Genomic DNA, 24,512 nt, shown 5'->3' with positions numbered 1-24,512 from the left:
CGTAGGTCAGGTTTAAATGAGGTAGATGTGATGCTTTCTTTTCTGCATTGTGCCTGTTTGACTGATAATGGGAAAAGACAAGCCTGTTTAAAGGCCATGATAGAAGCTAATAGGCTATCAGCCGCGTAGTGAAATCAACAAAATAAACGACACTTTCATTTTTGTTAACTGCGATTTGACTTTTCCCTCTTGACCAAAAATCCCCTGAAGCCATTTGCGGCAGAGACTAATCACACCAAAGGCTGCTCCTGTCATCTTGCAGTTGGTTCAGTTGTTTAAACAGCTTTTACAATTGTTCCCAGGGCTCAAATGCATCAATTTACCAAACCAAACGCCTAACCATCAATATAATCTATTTATCCCAGTCGCACCCAAATGCAGCCCTTTATTCTCATATGCTCATTTTTTTCTTCTTTGCCTTGCTCACTATTCACTTTCATGCCACAATACGATGGTGTTTAATCTTTCAAAAGCCACAGGATTATCCAGTATGTCACCACCCCCCCCCTCCCCCCGCCAGCCCTCCATTAACAAAATAATGGGCTGTTATTTTGGGAGGGTTGGGCGGGATTTCTCTTTTCCTTGCGTAGCTTCATAGTTCGCGCTGCTTATTTGTCTGACGTCGGAAGTACAGCGGACATAGTTAATGCTTCCACCAATTATACCTTTCATATTTCTGATTTCTATTTTCCGTTTTACCTCCATGCCCTTTCTTGCTGTAGTCCTTAGCACTACGGTGTCTCCAAACCACTCTCCCCAGTTTTGTAAGTGGAGGGAGAGCCCCTGCGCCTCCGTCTTGCCTGCGGATTCCCTTGAGTGCAGTCTGACCTCACTCTGAATCCGCTCTTGCTTTCTTTTGGGGCTTCTTGTTGGCGTGTCGCTCCTCCTACGCAGCCTTTCATGTGCCGCGAAACTGTATCTCGCCAAACAAAGGAAGGAGCGGACCGCCCTGTATTTAATGAGACGAGGTAACAGCCTGTCTGCGAAGACACCTTAACTGCCAGTGAAGCAAACTGTGGTAAGTCAGAAGAGCGCCATCTAGTGAGGGACTGGAGGGCAGCATGCTTCCCAACAGGCCTCTAGGTAACTGCTTGAAGAGCTTTAATGCCAAAACACCACTGTTTACAGGATCCATCTACTGGGTTACAGAGCATCACAAGAGGATCCAAGAGGAACTGGTGCGGGGATCCTATCTAAGGGGAGTCATAATGTGTCACGCAAATTGAATCTTTTCTGATAAAGGGTCCATTCTGCGGCATCATTATTGATCAGACCCTGTTATGACCAGATCTGGCCGCTAATGTGACATTATGAGTCAGCTAGAAAAAGCCTCCTCACTGCCCCGATTGCGCCAGTACAGGACAGAATTCCCCGGGTCCATCCCATAATAACCCAAATGTAATGTATAGAAGAAGTGAAGTCAAGACTCATTTAACATAACCACTGTTCCTTAAGCTAATTTCTGCACTAATTTATACTTTGTCTTTGGGGGGCACTTAGAATAATTTATCCTTAATCAGAATGAACCCTGTCAAATTGCACTCTCATAACCACAGTCTTTATGAATAATATTCATATTTAGAGTAATACTGGCAATTTATACAGTATATTATCACCCATGTAATAGTGCACCTAATTGTGACTACCGATGAAAACTTTGACCATTTCAATTAGTGTTAAAGGTATGAAAATTTAAATTATTTTATAACTTTAATAGCATAACTTGCTCCAGTGATTGTTTGGTCAGCAGTTTTTGCCGTTTCTTTGCGTATTTCACATTGTATTTTTGTTGGCACTGTCTGTTTGTGTTTTTTGTAGGATGGTCGTGTTGGCATTTTCTGCAATGTTGTCCCTCCCCCTTTGCCAGTTTCCCTGAAGAGTGAGCATCAAAAGATCCTCTTGGGAATGGAAATTCTCCACCCCCTGCCACAATACATCAGGAACGAACCCCTCTTCGTAATAGTACAAATCTGGTGCTGGATTTATATTGCACAAATACCAATGCTAATTTATTAATGGTATCTTTAAATATTTCCTTAGTATGCCATAATAGTCTGTTTTTCAGGGCCTTCTACTTGTGTACTGTGAACTTTTTCATTTGCTTGTACAATGTTTACTTGTTTGGACTAAGTGTCCTGTCTTTGCACTTTGTATGTTATGCTCTGTAAGTACGCTAGTCTGTGCTGTAAGTATGCTAGTCTGTGCTGTAAGTATGCTAGTCTGTGCTGTAAGTATGCTAGTCTGTGCCCTATGTACTTGCTGCTGTTTGCCCCGTATGCTGTAAGCATTTCCCCCCTGGGATCAATAAAGTCTTAATCTTCAAACGGCCCTGTGACGTTAGCTGCAGTGTGGGCTGCCTTCAGGCAGCCTTGTCCTCCAGAGCACACTTGCGGCCATCACAATCCACAGGAGGGAACCATCAATTACACGGCCTTGTTTCTGTGGGATGCATAAATTTCATGGACCTGCCAGTCATTGCCCAGGTATCTGCTGCCCTGTCCACATCCCTACCACCCAGCGTCTTTATTTGGTCTGGCCCTCAAGGGCATTTACAGGAGATCCTGGGGAAAAAGCAGAATGAAACCTCCCATAAGAAGGATAAGTTTGAGAACTGATTCATTTTTCAGTATGTGTAATTTGATCCACATACAAAAGCTGCATTTCCTAAATTGCAATTAGCATGACAATATACACGAGGATGAGTATTGGCTGAACCGCCTGTTCATAGAGTCCACCTTCCCCATGACAATGACCAGGATGAGCTGCATGGATGGATGCATGATGCATTTGAAATTAGACACCCCCTCTCATCATAAAAGGTGCCTTAGGAGCAAAAGAATTCATAGTTCTCTCACAAAACAGTCACACACACACCCCGGGGCTAAAACTATAGCCCCAAACACAGTGAAATAAAGGCTAATAAAGTTACAGTTAATAATTCAAATTTTCAATTTAATAAATACATTCTGAAGAATGCTAGCTGTAAATACTTTTGCTAAGGAAATTTTTAACTAAAAGCATACCTTGTGAAATTAAAAATGAAAGAATAATAATAATAGTATAAAATAATTTAATGACTGCAAACTTGTATTTTTTTTCTATAAGACAACAAAACTAGATCAAGTCAAGTGAGTTTTATTTATATAGCACTTAACAACAGCCCTTGCTGACCAAAGTGCTTTACATAGATCATTAAATCACAACATGATATCAAAGCACAAAGCCAACATAAAACATCCGTTCACAATCTGCTCCCTAGTACATTTAGGTCTCCTCAAATGCTTTTGAAAGCAGATGAGTTCAAAGTAGATGTAAAGACCACAACTGAGGAAGAACACCTAATGTGCAGTGGTAAGCCATTCTGAAGCTTTGCTGCTAGCACTGAGAATGCATGGTCACCTTGGAGTGGACTAAGGAAATGGTCAGAGGATCTCAGCCATCATGATACACTAAGTGGACTTACCACAGAATAAAAGATTCTTGTTGTTGAGACAGTTATTTGAAGCCTTAAATCCATGCAAACCTAAGTTCTCTCCCAGTTAGATACTGCTAAGGGTCGAAATGGTGGAAACCTGATTTTATCACTGCATATTCCACTGTGTTTAAAAGCATACAGCCCCCTCCCATCTATGTACTATCTTGTGTATTCATCTGATGTCATAAAGATTGTTAATTCATGTCTAAGGAGCACAACTGTAGCATCTTTGAGTTATGTACTTTATGAATGACCTCAATAAATACATCAAGCTATATGAATGAGAGAATACTGCAGATTACTTTAGCTGAAGGCCTGAGATAAGCAAATAAACACAAGTAGAGTATTAATGCTTTAGTAAAAGTGGCCTTAGAACCAGTGAAATGAAGACAGCAAATGTTTCATTAGCTAAAGCAGGCAGCGTTTGAATATTTGGTGTCTAGCTGATTAAAAACAGGCTTGGAAATTGCTGTCATTTTCAAAGAGAACGTATTATTTTGGTAGTTGTTTTTCAGAGGAAGACTTTTTATCTACTTGAGGTTTAGGTAGCATCTGTGTATAACACACACACACACACGTACCCGCACATACTGTATGTGTGTATGTGTGTGTATATACACTCACCTAAAGGATTATTAGGAACACCTGTTCAATTTCTCATTAATGCAATTATCTAATCAACCAATCACATGACAGTTGCTTCAATGCATTTAGGGGTGTGGTCCTGATCAAGACAATCTCCTGAACTCCAAACTGAATGTCAGAATGGGAAAGAAAGGTGATTTAAGCAATTTTGAGCGTGGCATGGTTGTTGGTGCCAGATGGGCCGGTCTGAGTATTTCACAATCTGCTCAGTTACTGGGATTTTCACGCACAACCATTTCTAGGGTTTACAAAGAATGGTGTGCAAAGGGAAAAACATCCAGTATGCGGCAGTCCTGTGGGCGAAAATGCCTTGTCGATGCTAGAGGTCAGAGGAGAATGGGCCGACTGATTCAAGCTGATAGAAGAGCAACTTTGACTGAAATAACCACTCGTTACAACCGAGGTATGCAGCAAAGCATTTGTGAAGCCACAACACGCACAACCTTGAGGCGGATGGGCTACAACAGCAGAAGACCCCACCGGGTACCACTCATCTCCACTACAAATAGGAAAAAGAGGCTACAATTTGCACAAGCTCACCAAAATTGGACAGTTGAAGACTGGAAAAATGTTGCCTGGTCTGATGAGTCTCGATTTCTGTTGAGACATTCAAATGGTAGAGTCAGAATTTGGCGTAAACAGAATGAGAACATGGATCCATCATGCCTTGTTACCACTGTGCAGGCTGGTGGTGGTGGTGTAATGGTGTGGGGTATGTTTTCTTGGCACACTTTAGGCCCCTTAGTGCCAATTGGGCATCGTTTAAATGCCACGGCCTACCTGAGCATTGTTTCTGACCATGTCCATCCCTTTATGACCACCATGTACCCATCCTCTGATGGCTACTTCCAGCAGGATAATGCACCATGTCACAAAGCTCAAATCATTTCAAATTGGTTTCTTGAACATGACAATGAGTTCACTGTACTAAAATGGCCCCCACAGTCACCAGATCTCAACCCAATAGAGCATCTTTGGGATGTGGTGGAACGGGAGCTTCGTGCCCTGGATGTGCATCCCACAAATGTCCATCAACTGCAAGATGCTATCCTATCAATATGGGCCAACATTTCTAAAGAATGCTTTCAGCACCTTGTTGAATCAATGCCACGTAGAATTAAGGCAGTTCTGAAGGCGAAAGGGGGTCAAACACCGTATTAGTATGGTGTTCCTCATAATCCTTTAGGTGAGTGTATATATATATACATATATATACATATATATATACATATATATACACGGTAGATGCACGAGACTTATACCAGAGGGACTGGATGCACTCTCAAGTACCGATTATCACCCGCAGCTTCATTAATGTAAAAAATGTAGTGTTTCTCTGTATGACATGCAGCTATAATAGCCTATTTGCTCAATGCGAGCACAATGAGGTGCTGTGTGTAAAATAGAAGCAATTCTAGCAATTAGCAGCCCCAAGCAATACACTACAAAAATGTAAGCTAAAGTTCTTTTTTTTTTTTTTCTGCTCTTTCTAATACAGTTTTTCTTTTGTATTCCCTCAAACTTTTGAATACACTGTAATTATTCCAGGGATCATTTAATGAGCTGGCATTCTGTAATTTGTTTTTTCCCCCCAACATTTTGAGTCCGCAAAGTCAGAGGGCTGACTTATATTGGCTGGGTCATTTTTCACGGGTACTTGGCTCACTGTGGTTCGAGACGCAGGATTCCGTATCGTCGTCTCAGCATTATAGGATACACGCAGACAAGCATTCGTTTACCAGGTCCCGCATAGCTACTGTAAAATGCTGTGTTACACAAGAAAAAAAAAGTTAAACAAGGGTAGAAAAAGCATCCTCTCGATGTTTGTTCTTATTTCTGACAAACGGTTAAACATCTAGCACACATGTGTCAGACTCCAGTCCTGGGGGGCCGCAGCCCTGCACATTTTTGGGTTTCCCCTCGTTTAACACACCAGATTCAACTTCTTGTGCTAATTACCACATAGATGTTGAGCTGAATCATTTGTGGTGGAACAGGGAAAGAACTAACAGGGCTTAGGCCCCCCAGGACTGGAGTCTGACACCCCTGATCTAGCACATAAAGTATAAATCACCTGGCCATTGCTATCTTGTCACAGCCGGTGGACCGTCCTTTACTATTCCTGCTTTTTCTTCTCTGTATTCTGTTTACTACGTACTTTTGTTTGTTTTCGCTGTTTTCACTTCCTCATTCCGCTTTGGCGGCGTTCCCTTCCTCTGCCGGTTCCCATTTCCTGCTTTCAGTTTCTTGGGTCGTTTTGCGCCTCCTCTCCAGCCCCCTTCTTCTCCATTCATTGACAATCTGCACTTGAGTCCTTGTACCGCATATCCTTTTCCGGAAGCATCCAGTCAGCATTTCGAGTCCATTAGTCACTTCTTTCCCATAGCGTCTTGTCCCATGAAGTCACTGGGTTGTAGACATTGCAGTTAGATAGGATTGTCTGGTTTGATGTACTGTCCTTTCGCTTTCTCAGTTCCCTTAGAGGCATTTGAGCTAATATATGAGTTGCACAAAGTTTCCAGAGTCTGTAGTGACTAGTTGACTTGCATATGCATACATTCAAAAATGAACAAGTACCATATTATAAAGTATTGAAATCTTTGCCTATGTAATAATTATTGTGCGATATTTGAAAAAATATTTAACAATAATGTGACTAGATGAGGATAGACTGAAAATAGGTAAAATGACTTGAGACCATCTATCCATGTGTCCGGCCGACTGATTCCAGAGGTTCTTTTCCTTGTGTGTCGCACAGGTACACAGAGAGCACACTCAGCCAGCCAATCACGCAGCTGAAGCACAGTGCAGATTGCGTAAAGCCGAATTAAATAAGGGCACTCTTATAATAAAAGGTGCTGATATATAGTCTTGCAGCATGCCCAGACTTCATGGAGAGGACTGGTCTGCCCTGCAAGGGCACTTCCCCACCACCCAATCAGGGGCCCGATGATCCTTGATATGCAAATGAGCCACCCTTTGATTACTTGCCGGCACAATGCAGTTGCCAAGGATGGGACACGATTGCTTGATCCCAATCGCTGTAATTTTCTTGAGATCCCAGTTTCATGCACAGTTGGGACTCTGCAAATCCAGCTATCGTGACGTGATATAGCCCATGGCGTTAATATATTTATTTTAATTATTGGGGACAATCGAGTTAAAAGCTAATGGAGAAAGTCATATCTGGACAGGTTAATGTCTCGTTCATTGAATTACTTTGTGCTGTGAATTAACAAAATGTAATAAATAGAGACAAGTAATAAAGAACCCAGTGGTTCTGATGTACTCCCTCCTTCTTTATTAAAATGCGTCCCACAAATTAGACATACATTGTGTTGAGGTTCAGGGACATTCCTTCAGGCCGTAAAATCAAATCCTCCCAGCAGATGAGGTGGCACACCTACCTACGCCTAATCCAATCATTACATCGGAAGAGGAAGAGCCGGACAATGTGCTCCTTCCTTAATCTCGTTTGAGTCTCTTTAAAGTTTCTCTCCCCTAGAGACTCATCAGTCATGGATGACATGATCTGCTGATTAGTGTGATCCCCACAACATCTGATGGGTGACTCTAAAATTGTTGTTAGAGATTAAAAAGTATTGACAAACACTGACGATATGCTAATCGCTCAGCTACCCGATCCAGAATATTGCCTCTCTTCTCTGTTGCAGTCCTATAATTGAGTTGGAACTCTGTCCTTGTGGCCTATGATCAGTACTCTTCAGTTTCGTTTATTTGTAGACTTATTTATTTACTGGGAGGCGGGGGAACATTTCTTGGATGGGGGTTGTGTTTTTATTGCTTATTGGTGTACATTTCCCAATGACATGTAGTTTAATTAAGATAATTATCTCGATGGGCTCTAATACGCCCCCCATTCACGAGTCGCGCCGCGGGTCTTCCGGTCCATATCTCACATGCCCTATGTGATCCAGCGAGATCAATCACCCGACTCTTTGGCATATTTGTAAATTACCGTGGTAAATCGAAGCTCTGAAAGAGCGAGGAGAAGACAAAGAGATAGAGAAGGCAGCAACACAAAAGGACAATCTTGGAGAAGGGGGTGGGAGACTTGTCAGGCCCCCCCATAAAGAAGTGTGGTATATAGTGGAGCAAAACAGTGATGCTGCAGACCCATGGTGCAGCATGCATATGAGATGTGACAAGCATGAAAGTGCAACAATGAACACACACACACACAGGTTTGTAAGTATATCATTGTGGGGACTTTCCATCCATTTCTACGGGGAAAACTCTAATCACAACATGATGACCTGAACCCCTACCCAGCCCTAACCTTTATCATAAGTAACCAAACAAAATGCGAGACTTTTGGGGGAACATTTGATCCTAATTTTCACTAATTTTTTAACTTCTCTGCATTCTTAGTAGAGACATTTCACTTTAATAAAACTAATTTCTCCTGCTTAAATCTTTTTGCAGTGAAGTATCACCTTGCAGTTTTAAAGTTTTTGGCTCAATATGTATTTGCATGAAGTTCTGGAAATTAAATGGTTATTGTTAGAGTTATGATTAACATCAGAATTAGATTAAAATAGATAAAAGTCTGATTTTGAAGGCCACTGTATTATTATTATTATTTTTTTAAATACTTCTGGGACGACACTTGCGCCACAGGAATTATGGGATTTTTTTTTTTTTTGTCCATAGGAAAGTCACTTTGCCCTATTTGGAAAACAGCCAATCCAATTAATAACAAACACGAGGCGACTAGGACAGCTCACAGGAAACTGGATTTGTTGACATGTTTGTGACATCTCTATTAAATGATCAACACAAGGTTGAGTCTCACCGTAACCAAGACGGCAGTGTTCACAGACCTCATCATTGGGTTTGCTGGTTCAGAAAGGACATAACCTACCAGGGCTGGTTGTTGACTTCAGGAATGGCTGTGGCTGGTCACCCTGCACACTCCATCAATAGCTCCACGGTGGAGATAGTCGTAAGCAGCAGGTTTTTTTGCAGTACCAATTACAGATGGGCTCTGCGGAAATACCACAGCATCCGAACCTGTTCCTCCAATCTGCACGTCGATTCCCAACCCCCCCCCCCCATAGGAGCTCGTAATAACAAAAATGGTGCCCCTCGGACATGTTTCTGCACACCATGTTTACATATATCTAAAGAATTTTTAATATCTGTGTCTATAGATGTGCTGCTATGTTTTGATTTTATACTGAAATACCTATGACAGCCCTGTACCAATGCACACCATGTTTACATATTCTGCTGCACATTTACATTTATTTTTTATATATACTACATGTGTATTCTTATATCATATCTTTGGTGATCCACACATATGTGTGTGTGTGTGTGTGTGTGTGTGGTGTATGGCAGGATTATGCAAAGATGAAAGAAAGATGAAGGTCCACTCTCAGAGTTCCAAAGCTTCCTGTCCGACACACCTCCTGTTATGAATAAAGAAACCTTTTGCTCCCAGATCAAGGTACTGGTACCAGCTTGCCTCAGCATGATGTAATGGGGAGGAGAAGTGGTCCCAACGCTGCAAAATAATGCCCCCCCCCCTGCCCTTCCCACGGGCCTCTGATCATTCTGAGATGGCTTGTTTGACAGCCTGCCAGTTCTAATGTCGCCAACATAATGTTCCGTGTCGACTCTGATAAACCGACGGATCTGTCTCCGCGCTTTCCCCTAAAAACTTTCATTACCAAAGTGATTAAAAATTATCTTTAATTTAGGAGACCTTGGACAAGATCCCTGGTTAAAATAGGAATTTCAGCAGAGTTTTTCGAAGGTAGTTAGATTCTTTTAATAGGAAACGAGTAGAAGCCCCGTTAGCTGTTAGCCTCCAGCCTGCGAATGCCACTTAACAGCTCTCCTGCAGTCTTACACTCACTCACCAGCAGATGAATTGAAATATTGTTATGACTTGGAACAATGTATACCCCGGGACAGGAGTTTTTATTACTGCTGCTGTTACTGTCACATTTCTGTGTGCTTATTAGTATCATATTTTATTTTTACCTTACCTGCACACACAGACAAAGGTGTTTTTTTTTATTAATGCGGAGCTGTTGGTAATAAACAGGTTCCTCATCGTAGTCAGCCTCGCAGAGCGTGAGGAGCAATAAACCTCGACGGCTACGACAAGCAGAAAATTTGAGCCAGTGATTCATGTTGGCAATGAGCGTAGCGTGCTTCTGCAAATGAAAGTGGGTTGATTTTTCTTTTTATACACAACACAACCTCTCGGTGAGAAAATAGCCTTGTAAACAGCCAACCTTATTTAATCTGACCCAGTTTGATGAACTAAAATAATAGCTGATTTAATTGAGGAATGGCACTAGGTAGTGGCAGGTCTACACAAACGCAATCTCTCAACCGTGAGTCGGGACAGTTATATGGGACACGTAAGACACCAAGGTGCAGAGGCAGAAATGAAAGAGAGAAAAGAGAAAAAAAGAAGGGACAGGCCAAATGTCTGCTGCATTTTTTTTCTATATCCCATTCTTGATACAGTAATGACCATGTTCTCCTGTTGACCAATCCGGAGACCCCTTGTTAAGGTCACCTGCCACCCGGTTTTCCTGACAAATCAGATGACTTTGTTGGTTCGGCTGTATAACAGGAAAACAGCCCCCACACAAACTCGGACGCTGCATCACTAAAGACGTGAGACTTACGCCAGGTTTTTATTGACCCAGTGGCCAGGATGACTCAGCTGTAAACTCCTGCGGATGGTATGTGACTGTCCCCCTTTATTACAAACACTGGCCACCCCCAGTGCCTCCGGATACATCATGACTTCCGATGATCAGCTGCTAAGAGCTGCTTTACTTTACTTACTTAACTGTAAGCAGACACACAGACCACTCCACTGGCTTGCCTACAGTGGGGGGGGGGGTCATCATTTCATTCACATTATGTTACAGCAAACATGCTTCCTGTGATTTTTCATTTATTCACTTAGATGAACCTCTCGTGGAGAATCCATTTGTGTTATTCTTGCTGATAAGCTAAATAACACTGTTTTTTTGAGAACTGTTGCTGTTACAGACACACACACACACACACACACAGAGAAAATGGCAACAGGCAGGCTGGGATCAGATCCCCGCATCGCTGTCATGCAGCAGCGAGGCTGAGCTGATGTGAGGCTGGCTTCATCTGCATTGAGGTATCTTTACTTCAGGAAATGTAATGTGCTATCTGAGGGAGCTTTTTACAGGAAATAACCTTCGAAAGTGTGTCCCCGTGTCCTGCAGGATTCTATTACAAAATGCAGCCGCTGAAATTTAGAGATACTGTATGTTAACCTCATATGCTCAGATATGCTTGAACAGCAATTGTTTTATTATATACATACTGTATACACCTGTATATAGAATATATGATTGCTTTACTGAACTTTAGTTACTATCTATCTATCTATCTATCTATCTATCTGTCTGTTCTGTGTATTCATTCATTTAGTTTATTTTATTTAATTGATTATTATATGTTGTGTAGCATTGGTGAGAAAGTACAGAGTTTTGTTGCACAGGTACAATAACCATATTCTATTCTATTCTATTCTATTCTATTGTTGAAATATATGTGCATTAAGCCATTTGTAGGTTGCTGCCTGTTTTGATCCCAGCATTATTTATGAACAAAGGCTACTCTGGTAATGCCTATGAATTCCTGACTGCTTACGGTAGGGTTCCCCAGTTCCCATCCTGGAAGGCCAGAATCCTGCATAGTTTGTACATTTCCCTGTTCAAACCCCTCCTAACCAGCTAAATTCATGGTTTAGTAGGTGTGCCTAAGTAAGTAAACCACGCGTTACAGGATTGTCGCATGTGAAAATGCCATGGCATCACTTAAAGGCGGTGGGTAGCCGAAAGGCATGGAACGGGGGGGGGGCTATCGCTAATGCAGGGGCCACTGCCGAGCTGCTGATGCAGTGATGTCATTCACAGGTCCACCAATCAGCACTGAGCACTGTGTTATTTTTGGGCAGGGGAAATCGATAGGTTCTTTAAGAAAGCCCAGCATTGCATTATTAATTTGAAGCACACAGCTATAAATAAGGTGATTTTCCTTAATTAGTCAAGTTGCCCTATCCCTGCTATTGCTCCCCCTTAATATTCCCTCAAACTCACATCCATGGTAAGTGGAAAGTCCAGCCAGCAGGGACAACCTTGTCATTATGTGTGTGTTTCGGGGGGGGGGGGTTCGGATGCAAAATAGTGTTACTCGGAAAGTCTGGGCTTAATTAAAAGTGTTACAGGAGAGCTGGTAGGTGCCACACCGGGGTCATGGGGTCGTCCCGCAGCCCCCACAGGGACAGGTGGTTGATTAATGAAACCCAAAATGTGACGAGGTTTCAGCTACACCGTAGGGATGGGAGGGGGGAGTGATTTCGGGGGCCAGCGGACACAACCCCGAGGAGTCCTCCACAAATTAATGCTGCAGCGAAATTAGATGGACGGCTAAGGAGCTAAGGAGATGCTGAGGCCTTCTGGGTAGCGGGGAGAGGGCTGCAGGTGCGTTTGCCTTTGGCTCTCTGTATGCGTTCTTTCTTTTCCTTCTTCCTGCTAGCCAGGTCCATTCTGGGAAGAAAGACACAGAAACCTATTTTAAAGAATTAACAACATATGGAAATCTTTCCTCCATGCAGTAAATATGGTCTGTAATAATATTAATAATAATAATAATAATAATAATAATAATAACATGTAATTAACAATTACTAAATACCATCATTTCCTTTCACTCTGATGTCAATAGTTGGAAATTGAATTGACGTTTAAGATTTTTAATGACTAATTAGATAAAAATGCAAGGCAACGTGAAGAGAGGCTAGTTTCTGTTAGGCATTTGCAATCTCTTCTGAAAGAAGTCTGTTATTTTGACTTTGGTTTACTTGAATTATTTCCCAGTTGAGTAAACCAAAAGCATAGACGCTTATCTACTACCTATCTAAGAAGGCTGACATATCGGTTCTACACCAGCTAGCAGCCCTTCGGCAGAAGAAGAAACTAGCTACTAATCATTAGAGACACACACCAAATGGGAAAGTCCCATACAGGATCAGGCTGCGTGTTGAGTAGCTGCCTCTGGGAGGCAGTGTGTGGCTCAGTGGGGTTGGCCTCTTTGCTTGTGAAGAGAAGGTCACTGGTTTGAATCCCATCCTCTGCAAGAGAGTCAAATCTATTGGGTCCTTGAGCAAGGCCCTTAACGCTCCCCTCACCAAAAAACATGTTCCAGGGGTTGCAGATAAATAGCCTGACCCTATACTCAGATCCCAAACTTCGCTCTCAACCATATATGTTTGTGTCTCAAAGTTGAGCAAGATAAGATATGGGAAAAGAGCTTCTAATGTACCTGTACTTGTACAAATTGAGGGCCAGTCAATGCTATATGCGACATAGGCAGCCGCATCTAATGGGGCGCCAACTTCCCAGCTAATTTCAGTTTGTCTCACACCCCTGCAGTGATGCTCACCTAGGGTGCCACATTGGCTAGGACCAGTGCCATGTCATCTTTCACTGAAGGTCAGTGACTTCAATGCATGCATATTATCTATATGCTCCAAGAGATCATGCAATAACCTGGACCAGCTCAGGTTACCATGTTTACAGCAACAGCCAAGACATGCAAAAAGTCATTCAAAAACAGGAGAACAAAAAGCAGAGATGGCATGATCTCAGTGGCAAGTAAGACCATTGGGATTTGTTTGATGAATCTACCACAGCCTTCCCTCAGCTCCCATGCAGGTCACCCTCAGCGCCGGTGCCTTGACATGCATCCTCTCGTTCTCAGTTTGCTGGTCCTCTATCTGTACTTTTATAGGAATGCAGACTTATCAACGAGGTGAGAGGAAGGGTGACTTTATCATGGATAACCTAACAAGAGCAAAATTGGAGCAGGCTGCTTTTACTGGTGCACCAGTAAAAATAATGATGTAATAAAAAAAGTGAATAAAAAAGCTAAAAGTTCCATTATAGGGTAACTTCCAGTGACTCCCACATCCTCCATCATAGCTCCCCAAGGCTCATGGTACATGGTATCCCATTTTTATGTCCCATAGGTCTTCCCCTGCTTTGTGAAGGAAACAATGGTGGTGGAGGTCAGTCTCGCACAGCGCTTGGTGTTTGTTCCCCAAAGCTGCTGTCACAGTGGGACACATGGAAGGAGTGATGATCCACAATTGGGCTTACAACAAACAAGAACTTTATTTTAGACTGAATTGAGACATGTATGAAAACAAAAGGGACCACGAGGGGTCAAAGCAAAGGCAGGTTGGTTAAACGAGGATAAACAAGGGCTGGAACTACAGCAAAGGGAACACAGGCAAGAGCATGCACTATGATCACAGAGAAACACAGGCAACACATACAATGACCAACTAATGGACAGAGTAAAGGCCGGTACATATATATACAGGTATCTAGGACTAAACAAGATACAAATGTGGGCCATTGACAATACACAAAACATTAGAACTAGGACTAGGACTAACAAGGAACAGGTGTGGGTCATTAACAGTCACAGAGAACTCACACACTAGGAATAGGATGGCCAGTGACACCTGCTGGCCAAGCAGGGAAACACCAGGACAGGGCAGGGACAGATCCTGGAGGGGGTTTACCATGCGACTCTTGTGTAGAAAGCTACCAGGGGCACTACAGCGATATCTGGGGAGATTTTAAACGCCTGATGCTTGTGGGCCCATTCTGCCCTTGCTCGTAGAAAGCCACATCATTCAGAGATATCCTTATGTGTAAAATGAAGGGGCCCATGCCCATAGCTGGCCACCCCAGGCAAGTAGATACGTGGCCACTCCTGCTGCCTCCCCACATCAATTAAATACACAATGAAATATGCGTTATTTTAATTTCTGAACGGAGCCATAAAATAGATACAGTGCAGTGCAGCTACCTCCAAAAATTTTACTGGCCTCTGATGGTCACCCCAATCAAAATTGTATGCCGATGCCCCTGGCAGCATTCAGAATAATGCTTCTATATGGAAGAGCAGTAATTAAGCAGTCTAGGGGAGTGTTTCTCAATCCAGTCTTCAGGGCCCCCCGCCGACTCCACATTTTTGCTCCCTCAAACCAATCAATCAAGAATGTCAAGTATCTGGTACAGTTATGTTGGGTAGGAGCAAAAATGTGGAGTGTTTGGGGGGCACTGAGTACTGGGTTGAGAAACACAGGTCCAGTGCATCACCATGACATGGTAAATAATGTGGGGACTGACGTCTCTAGAATATCAAGCTGAACTTCCCAAAAACACAAGGTGAAGTGTTTTCAAATTAAATGATGTATGAGCATGTGCAATGCTTCTTTTCATATATCCCATCGTGCTTTACTTTGCGACACACACACACACACACCCGCACATGTAGGGTATACATATCCTTGTGGGGACTGCTCATTCATTTCAATGGGAAAAATGCTAACGCTAACTATAACAACCTTAACCCCTACCCTGCCCTAACCATAACCATAAGTAACCTAACAAAATACAAGAGTTTTTGCATTTTTAGTTTTTTCATAGCAGTCACCGATTTTTATAAAATAGAGTTTTCCCTTATGGGGACAATAAACGGATATTTATCACGTTACGGGGACATTATGTCCCCATAAGGATACGTAAACCCGCTCGCACATACACACACACACACACACACACACACACAGACTTCGAATGCAGGGTCAGCCAGTGATCTGGAACCCCTGGAGCACAGAGTAGATATAATGGTTCTTCTCTATGTTTTCCACGTCGTTCAAAAGGACAAACTTAATGACAGCACTGCGTTAAAACGATTATGCAAATGTCTTACGAGGAAGCCGAGTTCAACTTTGCAAATCTCTGCAAAGACTGACACAGAAATAGTGTTAGATAACTGATCAATTGAATCTGTTTGGAACAGCAAAGTAGTGACACTCAAAAACCTAATGTTAAATCAAAACAAAAAATAAATCAATGGCAGAAATATCTGAAAAATAATTTCCTGGCCCGTTTCTGGAAGGCATTCAAGTGCAACAAGGAAAATAATAAAATGTGATTTTGGTGATGTATGCAAAGACGCAGCCTTAACAATGCCCGATTCAGTGCCAGCCAGAGCAAATGCATTGTGACATTAAAGTATACACACTGTCTCGGTATAATGAAAAGGGTGCATTGACCACAAACCAATTCTGTTGCAAATTCCCTCGGTGTTCAAAGGTCTTTCAAAATAATCAGGCACATCCTGTTCTCAACACATTCTGGAGACAGGAAGCAGACCGCTAGTCATCATCATGTTGCCCGGAGAGCTGCGTGTTTCTGCTATGACAGAGAAAGTGGATGATTGCCGTTATGAGCGCCATTTGTATTACTGCGAACAACTAGGACGCACACCGGGAAAATCATGCCATTATTTTTTTTCTTGCCTGGAAATGGCTGTGCGCATTTCTTTTATCTGGCTCCTGACACACTTCAAAGTTACAGGTGGTGATACAACGTCTCATTGATCCACTTGTGAGGATCCGGCTATGTTTGCCTGTACATATCTTCACAGTGTCCGCCACCTAAATCATCTTTGGAAAACACGTTTGGATGTCTGCCGTAACCATTCTAACCCTAACCCTGGTTTCGTAACTTAATCTTAATCTCAAGACTTAGGGTTACACAACAGGCCTTGGGATAGTGCAAAAAATGTTATCAAATTCAGCAAAATTGTGGTTTCCATGGATACGGGGCTGTCTGTATAAGACATAGCTTTTGTAACCCAAATGCTAGCTTTTGTTGGCTAACCCTAATTTAGGGAGATAAGGTTATGCAGCAGGCCCTGGAATACTATAAAAAAGTATATCAATCCTGGTTAAATATTGCTTTCCCGGGACAAGGGGCCCCAGAATTATCATAAAAACAGCTTTGGATGTCTCTGCAAGCCATAACCTTCTTAATCCTAATCCTAGGTTTTTTTTGGTTAACCCTAATTTGGGGATTTCTGGTTCCACAACGGGTGCTGTGATAGTATGAAACATTTTACCAAACTCAGCCCATCTGTATTTTTCCTGGATTCAGGGGCCCAGAACTATCTTATACTGAGAGCTGTTAAGGTGCTGTTCTCTCCAGCACAAGGGCTGAGGCAACATATACAGTATGGCCCAGTGTACCTTGTTATGAATGCAGCCGACCAACTGGTATTTCTGGTCCTAAAGGACTAAGTACTGTATATAAACTGTGATTTTTACCAGGTTAATTATAAAATATTTCTACTAAAAGTCTTAAAGATTAGAAAATGAAAAATGTATACAAACTTTTTATTGTTTTGTATGTACTGCATTTACTCCAACATTTGCGTCATATGCGACCCTTTTTATACATTTTAGAGGAGCAATACAAGCCTGCGGTGGCGTGGCGATGCTCCGAACCTTTATATCCATCTTCCATATCCGGTTAAGCACTAAGCCTGGAGCCTCTATCGGGAAACACAAGGCACCGAGGATGGGCTGCCAATTCATTACCCAGCACACACACATAAACCCTGGGAGATGCCTCCTCCGTGTTTTGGGAAACAGAAGAGCCACAGACTCCACACACAGGGCTGGGGGACGGGAACCCAGCCAACGGCCGTGAGGCCATGGTGCTAATCGCCGAGCCTCTGCCTCTCTGCCTTCATACTCTAGCATATATAAATCCTCACATGCAGCTGGAGCACTTGGGTTCGCCAGCAGAACGTCCTGCATTTCCTTTATTTAATCATTCGGTAAATAGTTAAACGTCTACATATTTATTTCGCTTCAGATTTGAGCCTTTAGTGTCTTTGGTTTAACATGGATGAAGACATAAGACACCTTTACTGTCGTCGTGGAAACAGAGTGAAACTCTGTGTGGTGAAAAGCAGCAATCTGGACAGGAGCAATCTGCACACTGTTTTCAAAATAAAGGCATAGTGGGTGGAAATATTACATAAATGGAATATATAATGCCCCACAACCCAGAAGGATAAGTGGTTTGGAAAATGGATGGATGGATGGATGGAATATATAATGAATAAATAGTGGTGAGTACAATTAGTGAATTAAAATAATTAAAATGATAGTTGAAATATTCAGTATTGAAAAGGGCCGGCTTTACCTTTTCCGGGGCTCTAGGAGACGCTTAACTGGGAGGCCCCCCAGCAAGGAAACTGATCATTCCACTTCCTCCGCAATGCAGGGAGTTTGGGGACCCCAGCAGCTGCCAGTCCTGCCCAAAGCTGGAGCCGCCCATGTATATGATATGCATTTGTGTTTTTATGACTTAGTGTGGGCTCCCTCGTGCTGATCGGGCCCTGGGAAAGGGTAGGGTAACAGTAGCAGTAATGGGTAGGATGAACTGATAGATTAATCCATCGTAGTTCTCCGCATAAGCGAAATAACCAAGATTCCTGCAGAAACACAGCAGAATGTATAGGGTTGGCAGCAGGAATCCCTATGCTGGGTCTGTGACGACAGAAGATGTGTGGCGATGGATTCTCCCCTCACCATCATCACCCACACATGGCTGCATGCCCTCACTGACGTCCTCGCTCCTCTGCAGATAGTAGAAGGCACACCGGGATGACTTCCATGCAGTAATGGGCCTCTGCAGCGCCAGTGCTGCGGGGTAGGGGTAGTATCGTCAGGAGGGTTGAGGTATTGTCATGGTGACAGCCCAACGCAGTGCCAGAGCTGGCCGTCCGCCCTGCTGCTGCATTCTCAGGGCTGCTGAGCGGCTCGTTCCGAGTCTCCTCCTCCGAGCCTGCAGGCTAATGCGATGCAGCCGCTGCATCCGGCGCGCTCCTCCAGCGGACACGGGTGGCCGCCAGCCATGCGGCACCCGTCTCCGGCTCCGGCCGCATGCCTGACGTGCAGAGGAGGCCCACTGGAATCTCAATGGCTCGCTGGCAAGCTGTGGGGGTCAGTGAAGCGTGACTCATGACAGCCGCACTCTGGCCCCTTCGGGGACCATCTTGGTGCACTGGATGGAGCAAGGGCCAGCCTTTCGAGACGTGCAGGCGGACGGATGCCCATCACATCTGGGACTGGAGGTCAGCTCAGTATGACCCCCCCCCCCCCACCCCAACCTTTAAAAATAAGCGTAAGTGTAAAAAAAAAAAAAAAAAGTGACATGCTGTAAAATATCTCATTTGTACGACTCAGGCAATTCAGCCAGACAAAAATAGCAATTTGCTACTGTAAGGGGAAAACTGAAAATTATTCCCTGACATCAAGCAAAGATCTCAGAACACCGGATGGGGATATATATTTAAAAGAAAAATATTTACACAAGTATAAATAGTGTCATTCATATGTATGAAGGTCGGGTTTTGAATTAACTTGGATTAGCTGCTAAAAATATCATCCACACACATATTTCCAGATATTCCCCGTGCCTGGAAAGGGCGTGATTGTGATAATGCCGTATTACTTAGTCATTTTCACCTGATTATGAATTTGTACGCTTTATGCAGGCAGGAGCACAGGGGCACAGGGGGTAGCTCTGATTGTGAGATTGTGTCATGCCTCCAGGGTTGGTGGTTACAATCACACCCCCACTCCCACCCCCCCCCCCCCATGTGTGTGTTGGGTTTGCATGTTCACCACGTGATTCTGCTGGTTTCCTCAGGTAGTCAAAAGACATATACATGACAGCTGGGGTCTCTGAAGTGCTCAGTGTGTCATGGTGTGTGTGTGTGTGTGTGTGTAAGCGAGTATAACTTACCTTATGGGCACAACATGATGAATATCCGGTTTTTTTCCCCTTACGGGGACCAATTTCCTGGTCCCCATAAGGGAAAACTCAATTTAAAAAAAATCTGTGACTGCAATGAAAAAATTAAAAACGCAAAAACTCTTGTATTTTGTTTGGTTACTTATGGTTATAGTTAAGGTTGTCGTAGTTAGCGTTAGCATTTTTCCCATAGAAATGAATGAGCGGTCCCCATAAAGATATGTTTACCCGACATGCCGGGAATGACATCAGTTCGAACCAGAGCTTGGGCCTGGCAGGCTGATAGATGGATTTTTTTTTTCTGTATGCTTTATTAAAAATATTTCTGAAATGACCTTGAAGTATTAATTAGGACGCCTTATGAAAAACAACCTTTTCCTTTTGATACCCCTGTGGCATTCAGGGCTGTACTCACACTCACCTTCGATACATCCAGAGAGCTTATTATGAGTCTGCATGAACATCCATGGTCCATTGATGAAATTAAATAACTCTGGCCTGGGCCATGACAACGATCAGCTTCTTCCTGAATGCCGAACCCCCCCCCGCAACCCCTCCGAGCCTCCGGCCTCCCTTGGGTGTGAAAATAAATAGATCAGGATCATTTTCTCTGCATCTGCTGCCCTGTAATAAGCGTAATCAGCACGGATTGGGGAGTCTTAGCCGCTCATTACAGCCTCCGCTGTCCGGCTCGAGGAGGCCGGGGTGCGGCCATCTGGCACCGAAGACGGACCTTAATCTCATCTCGCCCCCCCCCGAGATTTCCACTCAGGTCCCATCTGATAACAAACATGTGCGTTTGAACACTTGGGGCACAGAGGGGCCAGTGGATATGTGCTTGGGTAAATCTGTTGAACCTGCAGTTTTCCAGACCTAATAAGAGTCAGGGATCGGCAAAACGAGAAGGCTGGGTTAGGTAATGAGCATGGTCAAAATGCCAAGGGGGCGGGGGGGGGGGGGGGGGGGGGGGGCGAGCGTAACATAGACTTAGGGCAGTGGTACCTCTTCTGAATAGATGCTACATATTTCCAGCATATTTAGCTTAATGCTTTAATGTCTCATTTTCAACTCTTTTTAAAATATTTTTATTACTTAATCTAACCCTTTCAAAACCCCCAGGATTTAATGTGGATACCCGTGCTGAGTGACCCACAACCTATACTAAAGGACAGCGGGTCTGGCAGAACATTAGGGCATTTTTGTTCAGCTGCTTGCCAAGTTTTTTTTGTTATCGTTATTTTTTTTTTAATTTTCATGATATTTGTGGGCAATGAGCTGCGAAAGTAAAGACAAGGCAAAAATAGATGTCTTTTCCTCACAGGACTCCACTCTAGGCTAAGTAATGAAGAACCAAGGCACATTACTTAGGTGATCAATTATCCATGTCACCAGATGGACAAAAAAAAAAGCTAATGATTTTCCTAACACGTTTCTGCCCGAGAATTTGATCGCTTTAATGACAACCATATGTTGATGGATGACAAAACCTTCAATTTAATTAGACAACCGAGATCTGCCAAGACCTGCAGGGATTTGACACTCACTTGATCAAATTTGTCAAGCCTGGCAACAAAACTGTCAGGTCTAGCCTTTAGTGTATAAATGAATAACACAACGAACAAGGATAATAACAGCAATGATAATGACATATAGAGACAGACACACTCTAAGGTAAAAGCTCTTGCCGTCTATGTTTCATCTTTTGTGAAGTTAACTGTGGTACTGAGCTGCTAGTTTTGCTCTTCTGGCCTTTTTAAGCTTTTACGAGTCTGGCCATTCTCATCTGATCTCTCCTCTTAACAAGGTGTTTTCAACCACCTAATTGCCATTCACTGGATGGTGTTTTTTTATTATTATTTATTTCTTTTTTGCTCTCCATACCGTGGTTTGTAAAAATCCCAGGTGCTTGGTCTAGTCTGATTCACGTCTGGCATCAGCATTTTTACCACATTTAAAATCATGTAGATGCCACATCTTAGTCATTCCAAAGCTTAGCCAGCACAGGAACTGCACCTCCTGACACTGTATGTTGCTTATATTGAGTTGTAGCCACATGATTCAGTATTTGGAAGAGTGGGACTGTTTGCATTAAGAAGCAGGTGTAAATGTAATATATACCCATGGTAAAATACCTTTAAAAATAACAAATTAACTAATGATCTGGCAGTAGGTGGTGTCGTGTCAGAAGTGGATGGACTGATTTAGGTTCAGAACAGCTGTGTTTAATATCTGAAGGCTGGTCACAGCGCAAGCCAGACGACTGACTATGACAGGGTTTGACAGGACAGATATTTCACTCGTCTCGGCTGTAAAGGCTCAGATATAGTGCTGAGGAATCAGTTCGCCCCACGCCTACTTGAAGGGTTTTCATGAGCTCTCTTAGCAGTCCTGCTGCTGGTGAAATACTATTGACCCTTTATGGTTGTTCAAACGATAAGCCTTATGAACTAAGGGTGCGAAAGAAAAAAAAAAACCTTCAGGCTATTATTGGGTGTTTTTTTATTATTTGCATCACCACTATGGAAAAAAAATAACTTTTTAAAATCAGGTCATGTTCTCCTGCATGAACTGCAAGCAGAGAGCTGATCTACCTGAGACTCTCTGTTTGAAGACAAATGCAGCCTCTTTCAAACATTCAAAGCAAAGCATAATTAAGCGAGGGCTTGGCTATTACTCAATTTGTAAAACACCCTGAGCACCTCCCCTGTTGATAGTGTCGTACAGAAGTCATTATCACCACCCTGCGAATGCTTTAATGAAGAGGGATCCTTCTGGAACATCCATGCCTGCAGAGAATTAGACCACCTTTTTTTCTGCCACAAGTGCAACCTGGGTAATTTAACCCTTGGCCTATAAGCTTAACCTGTTGATATGTCATTGCATGAAATGGATATTTGGAAACCTGCGGGTGTTACTACAGATTCTGGGCCCCATCAAAGTCTGTCATATTGGGCCCCCAGACCAATCCAATTTTGTTCCAGATATTTTAGGGCCCATTCTAACTTTGTCCCCCTTGACAGCCACCCTGTATAAAACCATCACTTGGTGTAATATACCGTAAGTGATATAGACTCAGGACAATCAGAACCAAGACCAGAAGGCACGCTTCTTCCCTCAGGCTGTGCCTCTCACTTAAATTATTACTATGTATATACTGTACTGCATATACCAGTGAAACTGAGAGCTGCTTCACGGGTACTGGGCCATACGAAGGGCTACCAGTTTGAAATGCCCTCCTAAACTTATCTAAACTTCATGTATAATAAACATGTTTTTTTAGATATTGTCATTATCAAATCTATTTGTGATTATATAGATTGTAGAGCAAATGTGATTGTATAGCAAATGTGATTGAAGAAGAATAAAATTGAAATTTAGATGCTGCTCACTGGTGAGTTGTGCTATTTTTAGAACAGGTCCACGGGCGACTCATGTGGTCCTTGGGGGCATCCTGGTGCCCGAGGGCACCATGTTGGTAACCCCTGGTATATACATATAAAAGTACATATTTAATTATATCATTATCATCACTACTACCGTTATAATTAATTATCATATAATTATTATTATACGTGTATATATATATATATATATATGTATATTTTCTGTATATGCCTTGCTAAACATTTAATGTTCCTTGTAAAGTCTTGTAAAAGCACCACCAAGGTAAATTTCTTGCATGGAAACATGGTTGGCTGATAAAAAGGATTCTGATTCTGATTCTGAAGTGAAATGTGTCAGTGTACAATGTAGAGGCCAGCCAGATTAATATGTAAATATAAATACTGTTTAATAAAAGTACATTGAAACAAAATCCTTTTTGGGCAAGGTGGGTGACTTTTTTAAATTAACACAGAGCATCAAACGTATGAAGAACTCACTAAGCTTTCTGACTGTGAAACTCCTCGCTTGTGACTATCACCCAAATTCAGAAACATGACAGAACTCAAAAGTGGAGTCTGATAGCCTCGCAGAAGGGATTTAAATCAGACATTATGTGCTAGTTTGTAAAACTATAGAAGATTTTTCACTCCAAACAAAAGAGCGTCGCTGGGAATTCTCCTTATTGCAGCAGACGCGCGTCTTGACGCAGGAGACGTGGCAGGTGAAAGCCTTTCCTTGTTTTTGCCTCGGTAATGCAGTCTATTTCAAACCACAGAGAGACCTCTCTGTAATTACAATCAGGGGGCCTCATTGTCCTCGGATGCCTTCTGTCTACAGAAATCCAGCCTTTTTTCCTAGCCTCCGAAAATCCGTCTGGTGTGGCTCCGACGGCGGCGTGCTTTTGGCGGTTCCGCTCAGCTGGGTGACGGAGTTCAGTCGTGCCCTCGTGCTGGGATAATGAACCGCAGAGCACGGGGCTTGCCGCCCCTCATGTCCGCTCGCTTCACCGGAAAGAAGCAGGCAGGCAGAGAGGGTGTCAGATTACAGTCCCCGCAGCAAAGAGTAAAGCGTTGATGTGAAGCTTTTTAGCTGAGGGGAACTGGGGCTACGCATGGCACTGTGCCTTGAGGTATTTGTCCCAATATTACTACCAAGCACCTATGTGACCTGCTAAGGCCTGGAATGCCTTTCAGGATACGATCCCAGCGTAGTCTTCGGTACTCACAGCGCCCCCTTGAGGATCCCATAACGGTTCGTTTTGGAGCTTAAGTCACACGCATTAA

The 24,512-nt window shown here is 43.0% G+C and overlaps 1 protein-coding gene across 4 annotated transcripts in view; it reads left to right on the top strand.

The window, feature by feature from the left end:
• The first annotated feature begins 10,553 nt into the window (after positions 1 to 10,553).
• LOC111854203 (gap junction beta-7 protein-like) overlaps positions 10,554 to 24,512 on the top strand; it is a 51,809-nt gene continuing 37,850 nt past the window's right edge. For 3 of the 4 annotated variants that reach the window (XM_023831950.2, XM_072705859.1, XM_023831949.2), the window contains exon 1: positions 10,714 to 10,848. The gene's annotated coding sequence lies outside the window, so the exon portion shown is untranslated. Of the gene's footprint in view, positions 10,849 to 24,512 lie in introns of all 4 variants that reach the window. The other variant, XR_011984991.1, reaches the window with a different exon arrangement.

This window comes from Paramormyrops kingsleyae, chromosome 23 (assembly GCF_048594095.1).
Source record: "Paramormyrops kingsleyae isolate MSU_618 chromosome 23, PKINGS_0.4, whole genome shotgun sequence".
Classification (NCBI taxonomy): domain Eukaryota; kingdom Metazoa; phylum Chordata; class Actinopteri; order Osteoglossiformes; family Mormyridae; genus Paramormyrops; species Paramormyrops kingsleyae.
Note: the sequence above shows the minus strand (reverse complement) of the source record. Positions and strands in the feature narration are given on the sequence as shown.